At 32.5% G+C, this 12,152-nt stretch overlaps 2 pseudogenes; one reads left to right on the top strand and one right to left on the bottom strand.

Annotated features, from left to right (window-relative positions):
- Positions 1-1,136: 1,136 nt before the first annotated feature.
- On the top strand, positions 1,137-5,699 carry LOC149545780 (bifunctional isopimaradiene synthase, chloroplastic-like; annotated as a pseudogene).
- Positions 5,700-6,011: 312 nt separating this feature from the next.
- Positions 6,012-11,935, bottom strand: LOC149545779 (protein CTR9 homolog; annotated as a pseudogene).
- Positions 11,936-12,152: the final 217 nt, after the last annotated feature.

Here is a 12,152-nt window from a genome sequence, read left to right as displayed (position 1 = left end):
TAATTTCCCACTTAATTCTTGCTAGTTTTGATTGGCCTAATGCTAGAAAAGTGTCTACTAGGCCTACTGCAACTCTTTTCAAGAGATTTTCTCGCCCGATTATAGCAATTTAGCCTTCCACGAGGGAGAAAGGAGAAGATAAAGAAAATGCAAAGGAGGACGAGAGGTCTCTTCAAGACTTGAACTATGCCGGGGTAAATGATCATTGAGATACTCCTGCCCCACCATCCTTTGGTGGGCGCAACTTTGACCATCTAAAATTGTTTTATTTAGACTCTATCCCTTTTTTTATGACTTTTAGACTAGAACCATACAAGTTTTATAAAATATTCTTATATCATTCGTCCCTTTTTAATACATATATCTTATATATATATATATATATATATATAATTGTAATAAAATGTGTAATATTGTAAAATTGTTCATCAACTATATAGCGTAATCGGAAGGATGTGAAGACCACGTTGGAATAAAGGAGTCGGTGACTCTCGGAAAGAAAAGATAAGCATAGACCTGTTCCACAAGATATACATATACGAAATGTATATACCCATTTCTTTTCGTAGAGGCAGGAACATGTCCCTTTCGTTCTTCGGTTCCGTATCAATTTAAAACTTTTCTAACATAACGAAAATCGAAATATTAATGACAAACGAATATCACGTGGAAATGTGGCGAGAACTTTAGGGAACGATTAAATAGGATTTGGGCCTAAAATTTGCAGAGTAAACTATTTCATTTAAACCTAAAAGTGCCCTTTAAATAACACATCTTGTTATCCTTCCGACAAAATCAAATAACATCGCCATCAGATGGGCGGAAAGATTTATTAAAACGATACACAATTCGTAGAGACGTCATAAAGCTGACGCGTGAGACGGAAGAGTTCATTAAACTGTTCTCACCAGATTCTATTTTCACGCTTTAGAAGAGGATGTCCTATTTTACGATTCAGAGCAAAGTGGTAGAAAATATCCCATCCAACTTGCCAATATCAACGTAAGTGGTCATTCACATAATTGCTTTCATTTGATAGGATTGTTCTGATATTCTCATGAATTTGTTATTGATTTTCTTGAAGGAGGTCTTTCATTAGGTAATATATAGTCAGTTCTCGTTGTTCAGGTAGGAGAATGGCTGCCATGGTGTACCCTCCCAGTATGTGGAATGATGATGCAATTAACTCTCTTTCTGAGAATCAAAAGGTATATAGTGTTTATGTTAGAATTAGTGCTTAGAATGTATGCAAAATTAACAATTTTTTTTTATTTGTTAGACTCTATAAAAGAATATAGAAAAATAGAACATTGTGTGACTATGACAAGTTGGAAGATTTTTCTATAGTTTACACAAGTAAGTTATATTGAGTGATTACGGAAAGTATACATTGTCCTACTGAATGATAGTGAAAGTCTTATTGAATGATTTTGAATGATTGTGTACATTTTCACTATCAAAATACTTTGTTTTATTGGATAATTGTAATTGTGTAAAGTAAGAAGGATATTTATTTACTTATAACGACTGATTGTTTAGAGCATGACTTTGTTTTCTTAACAGATATCCATGTATGGTGTCCTGTTGAATAATTATGATTAGCAGAGTGCTTTTTTCAGTGTATGAATGTACTTTGTTTTATTCAACTGAAATTCATTGATCGTATTTCATAAACCCTTTTTCACATGGTCATATGAGTCTTGTTTATTATTTCAGCCCCATGAAGACGACAAACACATGGAAGCACTGATAGAAGATATCAGAGAAATGTTCAATGCTATGGAGAATGGGAAAATAAACCCATCAGCATATGACACTGCATGGATAGCAAGAATACCATCCGCGGACAACCCTTCCAAACCTCAGTTTCCACAAATGCTGAATTGGATTGTCTCCAATCAATTAAGTGATGGTCTTGGGGAGGAGAATCAGTTTACTGGCCACATGATAAACTTCTTATTGCTCTTTCATATGTCGTTGCACTTAGAGTATGGAAGGTGGGAGAAGAGCAAGTGCAGAAGGGTAAGATATATGTCATAAGTTTCTCAAATCTTTTGTTTTCTATTTTCAAATATACCCTTATCACCCATTGACAAAGTTTGTTTTATTTGCAAGTATTAATTTTGTTAACAATCAAACCTCTCTACAAGGAGATGAAATAGGGTATGGAAATCAGCCAAGTGGATTTGTGATCCTCTTGTCGTCTTTGTTGAAGGAAGCCCATTCTCTAAGTCTGCGCATATCTCATGAATTACCATTCATTAAAAAAGTTATTGCAGTCAGGGAAGCTCAGCTGAAAGAGTAAGTGAAGAACACCCAGGGTAATTGATAATTTTACTTTTAATTATCATATTCGAAATCTGCTTATATTTGTTTTCCTTCTGAATCAGGATTTATTTAGAGATTTTATATAGCACACCCACCTCTCTTTTACTTTTACTGGAGGGATTGCAAGAGGTTATAGATTGGAGAAAAATATCAAACTTATGTTCAAAACATGAATACATGTTAGGCTCCTTGGCATCCGCTGCATGTGTTTATATGCACACAGGAGATCAGAATTGTCTACAATTCATAAACTCTGTAGTCAAAATCTTTGGAGACTATGGTAGGGTGCTATATACTTTATAGCTTACTTCAATATATTCCCACATAAATAACTAAACTAACAAAAACTACTATGTCATGTACTCTTACCTCTCGTGGTTATTTGTTATTTGTTTGATAACAGTACTTTGTGTTTATCCTTCTGATATCCATGAACGCCTTGTCGCCGTTGATACTGTTGAACGTCTGGGAATTGGTCGTTATTTCAAAAATGAAATCAAACATGCATTGGATCCATGTTTTATCTGATCCATGTTACGCGTCCATGTTTTATCTGATATCCATGAACGCCTTGTCGCCGTTGATACTGTTGAACGTCTGGGAATTGGTCGTTATTTCAAAAATGAAATCAAACATGCATTGGATCCATGTTTTATCTGATCCATGAACGCCTTGTCGTTATTTCCTTTCAATCTGATCCATGTTTTATCTTAAAACGTTTTTCTAGGAGAATAGTCTTACGCGTGCATGTTATTAGTATTGGAAGAATAATATTATGTTTCACCTGTCTTACAAGTTATATTGCATATTTAGATTTTGGAGTAATGAAGGAATCGGAAGGGGGAGAGATGATCCTATTGTAAATGTTAATGACACAGCCATGGGCTTTAGAATCTTTAGATTACATGGCTATAATGTATCTGCAGGTAAACGCTTTTAGTTTTTTGTTTACTACACTGCATTTGGATATATAAAACCTTTCTCAATGCTCATACATAAATTTATTTGAGTGTTGATTTTCTACATTCTTCAGAATTTGAAATTTCAAAGCTTCGCTAGCAACATTTAAACAATCAAATTGAGACAAGCATAACCGCTGAACTAAATGGTTTAAATGTAGTTTCTTGTGTATACTGCAGAAGTTCTGAAAATTTTTGAAAATGAGAAAGGGGAGTTCTTTAGTTTTGCTGACAAAAGATTCAGAGGGGTTGAAGACATGTTAAGTCTCTATAAATGCTCCCAAATAGCTTTTCCTGGGGAAACAATAATGAAGGAAGCAAAATCCTTCACAGAAAGTTACCTGAGAAATGTTAATGAAACGAATAAATCTCTTGTTCTTGCAAGAGATGTCACTGGATCTTTTGCTGTAAGTTTTAATATTAAAAAAAGTGGTCAACAGTTACTTGGGCATGTATTGATTACAGTTTGATTTAACGTTAATGATATGGATTTCTAGAAGCTTTCAAGTAATCAATTGAATCAATTTTACTTTTAGGTGGACTACGAATTGAAATATGGATTTCACCGAAGTTTACCCAGACTAGAGGCAAGGTTCTACATAGAAGGATTGCAGCTTTCAGATAAATCTTGGTTAGCGAAGAGTTTCTATAGTTAAGGTTCTATTATTCACCCTTTTATGTATTACGTGCAAAATCTTTTATTTATTAACATTTTATAGTCATTGTTTTTTCTATTTTATTGTGGAATCAAGTTTTTAATTAGTTTTTTCAGATCATGCTCATTTTATCTTTCAAAACTAACCTATTTTAATAATGAATCATAAAACATGACTGAAAATATTATTGAAAAAAATGCCGCTACAATCCAATCTTAAAACCCTGAACTGAGTATTTATGTTTTTCAATAATACTTCTAATTTATATGAATTTTATCATTTAATATTGTATAATATTTGAACTAACAAAAGATGTGACAATTATAGTTAAAGGTACTCAAGTTATTTATTAACTTTCAAATTATTGGAAAACACTTCACTTCTAACTCATCTCTAACAGGCATTGATCTTTAAGTTTTCTTATAAGTTGTTTTGTATATTATATTTATATTTATATTTTAAAATGTTTTGAAAAACAATTTAACTATCATATACAAATTGCCTTATATGAACAACAAAAAGTATCTTGAGCTGGCTAAATTGGACTTCAATACACTATAGTTGATACACCAAAAAGTGCTTCAACAAATTCATCAGTGTGGCTTTCTTTTGTTTTGATAAAAGAGTTGTTTTGAAGTAAAAAAATTTAACAATTTGAAAAGTAATATGAAATTGATAAGACCATTGTTAGTATAGGTGGTGGATTGATTCTAGTTTTAGAAAGTTGAAATTCACTCGAGAGAGGTATACAAAGATCTATTTTCTGATGGTAGCTGGGATATTTGAACCTGAATATGGCAATTGTCAAATTGCATCTACAAAAGTTGGTTGTCTTATTGTTGTTCTTGGTGACCTATATGACAAATATGGTTCTTATGAAGAGATCTTATTATTCAACGAAACATTTTATAGGTATTATTTTTTAATTAAGAATATCCTGGCATTCATATAGAGCTCACATGAATGTGAAGAATAATGAGGACTTTATAAAGTATTTGATAGATATATTTTTCAATTAAATAGGAATCATTTTTCAAATATTATTTCTATCTGTGTTCTTTAATAATATTTTATATCATATTCAAATGTATTTAGAATGAAATATTACAAAGTTATATAATAAGAATATTAAGAATATTAAGAATATAGAAGGTAGATGTTTAAATTTGATATTTGAAATATTTATTTAGATTTTTAATATTGTGATTTTATTTATTCTATTTCATAGGTGGGATTTAAATATGACAAATCACATGTCAAAACATATGAGAGTATGTTTCCTTGGGTTGTACAATACAATCAATGAGCTATCTTGCAAAACATATAAAGTGGAAGGGCATGATATGCTCGAATACTTCAAAAACTTGGTATGTACACTAGACATATTAATAAATAAAATAATAACAAGAATAATCTGATTTTCACCTAGCATTCAATTTATGAGGTAAAACTGTGTGATTACTGGAAGGCTTAGCTTGAAGCCTTCACTAAGGAAGCAGAGTGATCTAAGCATAAGCATGTACCTGGATGGAATGAGTACATAACTATATCCAAAGTTTCAATGGGGTTTGGCACAAGTATTCTCACTTCTATTCATTTTATGGGAGAGGTTATTACAGATAATATTCTATACCAAATCGACGAGAGGTCAAAAGCTCACTATCTCATGTGTCTATCAACAAAACTAGCCAATGATACAAAAAAATTCATGGTAAATTCATTAATATTCTATGTTATGCTAGCACATGTTATTTAGCATTTTATATTCAATAACATTTTTTAAAATTTTAATGCCATGAACAAAGTCTACTAGAAACTATATTGATCAATTATATTTTGGTCCACTATAATGTAAGGTTGAAAGAGACACTAGTGCATTTCACCCTAAATCGCGACCAAAAATTGTGACCAAGTTTTTTAAATGGGTTGGTTGGTCGCGTTATAAAGCAAATTTTTGTTTTTTTTAATAACATCCCCGTGTTGGTCGCAATTGCAACCAATTAGTTTTGTCAAAATTGTGACACACATGGTAGCATAAAACAAAAAAAAAAAAGGGCAAAAATGTAATTCACATTTCATTTGGCAAAGCTACGAGTCTGGCCTCCATCAACATTGGCACGAGGGAAGCTGCCAGTCCGGTCTCCATCAACATTGGCGTGAGGGAAGGAAAAAAGTCTGGTCTCCATCGAAAAGGGCACAAGGGCACGTTTGTTACAAATCATTGACGGGTGCATTTGATTGTAGAACATTGTAATAAAACTTTGTTGTGACTTATTGCTATGATTGTAGACTTCCATTTTTGCTTTCGTGAATGTCATCACCCTTTTTTTTAGCTCTTGTTCTTGCCACCTCCTTCATGCTCCAATCACATGGTATTTTAAAGTTTTTTTGGGGTTTTTTTTCCCACTTTTTATGATATGCAGTGTATCATCTCATTAGATTCTTCACTCATACTATGCAACTTTCCACGAACTGCCTATTTGGATTATATTCATGATCTCAACTATTAGGGGAAACTCTGCACACTTTGTCTTCTCTCGACTGTGTAGGGTTCTAGAATTTTGAACGCTTTTGATCTCCTTAGGGCTTGAAGAACCTTATCTTTATCAGGTCTTCTTCCTTTGAAATGGATGTCGTCTGAATTGACACTGAGTTTCTTATCAAACGCAATTGGCTACTTTGCATAATTCACACGAATAGAAACAACAACACCAACTACTTGTTATTCTGCAAGGAAAAAGTGAGCATCTTATGCACCCCTTTCACAACTTTCATGCAATCTTTTGTGTCTATTACAAAGTGCACTCCACATTTAATGATTTGTCTTGATAGAAGTCCTCTCCTTGGAAAATAACAAGCTTTTTCATTCTTGAATAGGGCTTGACTACTATTCTATTTATCCCAGGAATGCCATGTAAAACACTCTACCATATAATGACATATTTAGGCTGTATTGTGTTTTTTAATGGACACTTTTAATGGATTTCTACCAAACCACTACTTTAAGAATATGCTCTCTTTCATCAAGATTACTTTCTAGGACAGTTACTAAAATTTTTATGTCAATACTTTAGTTAGAAATATGCTTTCTTGTTCAGCAACACAAAATCTACTTTGTCTTCATAATTTTGTAAAGTTCTATGATGCTCATCTTGCAAAATCAACCTTGACATTTTTAAAAATTCATTGAAACATAGTGCATATTCCTTGTTTCTTGTATCATATTTCATTATTCCACAAAGTTTTTCTCATGATCAAATCATACAATTACATAGCCTGATAGTTCCTTAAATCAAATTAGCATACATATAGAAAAAATGCACGAAGATGGCAGGTTGTGAAAGCAATCATATAGGGCTGCAATGGGGGCAGCCTGTATTAATCCTTGAAACCTGCCATGTATATGAGGGCTTGGCACTACTGAAAGTTGGCTAAACACACAAAGTTCATTCTTTAATTCAGACACTGCTTGACGAACCTCATGAGAAGTACCTTTTTGCTTTTGAAGTGTTGAAGTTGAAAACTTCTGCATGGCAACACCAACATTAAAGCATAACATGTAATTTGAGGGTGCCAAATGTACTGCTCTTAATAATGTTCTTTTACAATCTTGCCACTATTCTGCTTCATAATGTGATTGAGCTAAATATAATAAAATTTGGGTGTCAGTGCCAAAATAGAATTTCCTCAAACAATTTTGATACATTTTCACTGCCAGCCAAAACTGTCCTTGTGCAAAGTCAACATGTCCTAGATTTACCCACACATCAGGCATCTGAACAAAGATCTTTCCTTTTGCAGCTTCTTGAACCTATGTGAAAATTTCCTTTGCAATATCAAAATGACCCCTTTCGGCTAGCACAATGCCTGCCCCATTTGTAGCATAGACATTTCCAGGTCTCTGAGCCAACACTTTACAATACAGTTCCCTAGCCTTATCAAGATGTATTCCCTCTGCATCTGGATCCTTCTTCTCATTGCATGAAGCTGCAAAATAATTCTAGTTTCCAAGAGAAATGTTAGCATAAGCATCCTTACCATCTGATACATTTTGTGCAGTTTTAATTGTTTCTTTTGCTTTAAGCCAGTCATCTATTTTTAGTTCCAAGTTGCCAAGCATGGTAATCACATTTACTGAGGTTTTATCCACCTTAAGTGCCTCCCCAAACAATTCTAGGCTTAGTTGGATCTCATTTTGAGCCTGGGCCATGGCTGCAAGTCGTAGATATGCATCCACATAATTAGGAAACTTGAACAATATTAGCCTGTACAAAAGATTGTCTTTTTCAATGTCATGTAGCTGTTCAAACAACCTGGCAAGATTAAATAGTATGGTATATGAAATATTTTACATATTCAACAATGGATGATCTATATTCCAAGAGATCTTTTGTAGTCAAAATAGAAGTTTGAAAATTGTTGAAAATCTAGTATAAGTTTATGTTGAAAATGGTTCTAATCTTTTAAATTGAATTCACCAAATAAAGTTATTTGAGAAGATGTTTTGTAGTCAATATAGAAGTTTGAAACATAGAAAATTTTATTTGTTTTTTATTTTTTTCACAGAAAGATTTTGAAGTCAACAAAAGGAAAATCAAGTGATGAAATTTTGTTCCTCTTATGTTCAATGATATAGTTCTATTATCTTTTATTTTTTTATTTTTTTTATTGAATATATATCTTAAAATTATTTTAAATAAATCTTAGGTTCAAATTTATTCAATATTTGATTTATTTTTCAAAAATAAGAAATTGTAACCCACTTGAAGATTTTTGTGACATATGACTTCTAAATGATCCATGAGAATTTAACTTATATCTTGAAAATATTCCAGATTGGTTTGATTTACATTATTACATATATACATATATGTTTCTAGAGATATTTAGTTTATTTAAATATGTTGTTGCTTCTAATCTATCTACTGTATGGGTAAAATACTAAAGGTTAACCACACAAAGAGTCTTTTTGATGAAATGATGTATTCACCAAATAAGAAGTATTACCAATGTAGGATGGAATGAATTATTTATTATATCATCCCCAAAATACCTCAATAGGAGACAAGAGGTAGTTGAATCATGAGCTTTCCATTGAGTTCGAAGATATTTTTAGAAAAAAAAAGTGTATTTTTGGAGAATGGTTAACACTATAAAAGACAAGTTATCTAAATAGATTATTGATAAGATTATAAATCAAGGGTAACAACATGATTTGGTATCCTATTTCCAAGATAAAATAGGCTACAAAGAAAGAAAAGTGGTTCACTCATAATATTCTAAAATGCTAATTTGGGTATAAATCGTGTCTTGTTGTCTTTATGGGCTTCATTTGGCTAGTCATTAGCTGAAAAACTAGGAATTGCTAAAGATCAATTAAATAGGGATAATCATTTATAGCTTTTGTATGAACACATCTAGACTATTTTAAATTAAATATATTGATTTTCCTTTGCATTGAGTTGCTATAATAATTTTGTTTGCTTCAAATCCATATAGTAGATTAAATAAAATGTCTCATTATTTCTATATTCACCACTACTCATAGGTGAAAAAAGAACATTCAAGCATTCATGGACTATTGTGATATTTTTTATGCAAGCTCACAATGTCCAATAGACTTTCAAACAACCAGAATGCTTCATCCCATGTATGAAAGTTTTCATTTATAAAATAGTTATTCTGTCGTATATGAAATATTTTATATATTCAACAATGAACGATCTATTGTTCTCTTGTAACATTTAGCAAATAGTTTGAATACTTGACTTTCTATAATATTTTGTTACTTTTATGCACATTTTTGGGGAGCCAAATGACAAAGATGAGCTTGAAATATTTGAATACATTCCTTTTCATATGAGTGATTATGAACATATGTCAAGATAGATTGAAATATACATATATATTTTTATCGCACACTTATGTATTGCACACATTTAGATATGTGTAGTTACTTTTAAACATTTTAATCTAGTGTAACTTATAAAATGTCTAATATAAGTCTAGGTTGAAAAAGGTTATAGTTTTTTAATGGAATTCGTCAAATAAAGTTATTTCAGCAGATGTTTTTTAGTCAACATAGAAGTTTGAAACATAGAAAATGTTAGTTATTATTTTATTTTCTTCATAGAAAGATCATGAAGTCAACAAAAGGAAAATTAGGTGATAAAATTTTGTTCCTGGGTAGGGCCACAATAATGGTTCCCACTTTCCATAATGAAGAAATCAGATGGAAAGTGGGGAAGCTAAATTTTAGGGGCTTCAAATGAAGCCAAAACTTTCAATGAAGGTCCCAAGGGGCTTCACTCGAAACCTCCATGCCAATATTGGTGTGGGGGCTTTGAATGAATCTTAGGGCTTCATTCGAATCTGACATGCATACCTCGTTCATACTCCTAATAACTGATCGAAAAAGCTTCTAAATCCAACATTTTTTCTTTTTTGTCCCATGGTTTCATGTATGAGTTGGTGGACTAGGGCACTAAGAGGGAAGTCAGTAACATCATACCTTGCATCAACATCTCCGTCTATGATGCAAGAGCACCTATTCATTGGATTTCTCATGGATACATACATATTTTAAATTATATTTAAATAGTATTTAAAAAGAAACTCAATTTAAATAGTGTTGTCACTTTATCCCACAACAACTCAAGTGAAACACCTTCTTCTTCTAGTCGATGGAAGAATTCCATATCCTTTAAACACACAGCAAAAACTTCAGAATTGATACTGGGGCTTTTATTGATGAATTCAACCCAAACCCCATTTCCTAATGCCTCCATGAAAGTTTGTTGAGCCAACTCTAGTTCATAACACTCAAAATGAAGAACCCCAATGTTGTTTAACAATTCAATGGGTACATCTTCTCTTCTCTTCTTCAGAAGAGACTTTGTTGTGTTAAGAGAATCTAAGGCTACACTGGGGTCTGATGATATCAATAACTCACCCATCTTAATAAAGTAATGAGCATCACGTGGATCTATGTGATTTGCCTTTCTTAGAATTTCCAAAGCCTTCTCTCGCTGCCCTTGTTGAGCATATATATGGCCTACAGCTTTCAAGCTCTCACAGTTCTCAGGGTGAACCTCCAGAACCTTTTCAAAATTTGAGAGAGAACTCTTAAGATCTCCCAATTTCATTTAACCTGTCCCAACCCAAAGTATGGCAACACAAAATCCTATGGCTTCTGGCTTTCCTTGACTGATGCCATGTAGTAGCAGCCATCAATTTCATAATCACCTTTGCTATGATAAGATTGTGCAAGTATATAATATGAATGAGATTTCATGAGAGGGTGGTTTGTCAAAACAAGAGCTATCTCAGTCAACTGTTCATTTTTATCTCCACATTGCTAATCACTCGGATCAATGCTTTTTCTCTTTCTTCATAAAATAGGTTTGGTCCTAGAGTTAAGCAAGTCAAGAAAGTGAACCATTTAGGTTAGTGTCTCCCCTCCCAAATGATTTCCTCAAAATCAATATAGATGGGTTTTCAAGGAGTAATCCACATCCAACAGGAATGGGTGGTACTAGTAGTGGAACTTTAAGCCCTGTTTAGTTTTTCTTTTCTACTTCCTTAAGTACTCATTCTAAAAATTAGATGGAAGCTTGGGCTATTCTCTATACTCTTGAGAAAGCCTATGTATTGGTCTGGAAAATGATTTTTGCAAGATGGACTATGATTCTTGTCACCCTTCTCAATAGTGGAAATTTTCTAGATTGCTCTTGGAGGCTAGCCCTGGTGGCTATGCTGATGTACAATTTAATATGTTTGAGAATGAATATGAACCTTTTTGTTAATATGATTCTAGATGTTAAGTAGTTAGCTATAGATGCACCCTTATGTGTGATCTTTTTTCTTAAATCAATATAAAAAGGTGTGGCCCCTCAGGCCACAATTTACGTGGAAATGAAAAATGTAAAATAAACATAGATATGAGATAAGAAAAATAATAAACAATGGAATAATAACAAAAGCAATAGCCATTGCTAAAGTCTACCCTTCTCATACTTTGTCACTTGCATAATCTCAAAAGAAGAGATGCTATAAGCCCTAGAAAAGACATAGTTGTTGAACCTAGGAATTCTCATAAAAATTTTCAATGTGGAAATCGTTTCTCATCATGCATCTGAAAAATAAGTCTCGCCGTAGATTTTTCTTAAAATCATAGTCAATGAATTTAAGACTATAAGAAAAAACATGC

Source organism: Cupressus sempervirens, chromosome 7 (genome assembly GCF_028749045.1).
Source record: "Cupressus sempervirens isolate cs-2001-9-10 chromosome 7, ASM2874904v1, whole genome shotgun sequence".
Taxonomy (NCBI): domain Eukaryota; kingdom Viridiplantae; phylum Streptophyta; class Pinopsida; order Cupressales; family Cupressaceae; genus Cupressus; species Cupressus sempervirens.
This window is presented reverse-complemented; position numbering and strand designations above follow the sequence as displayed.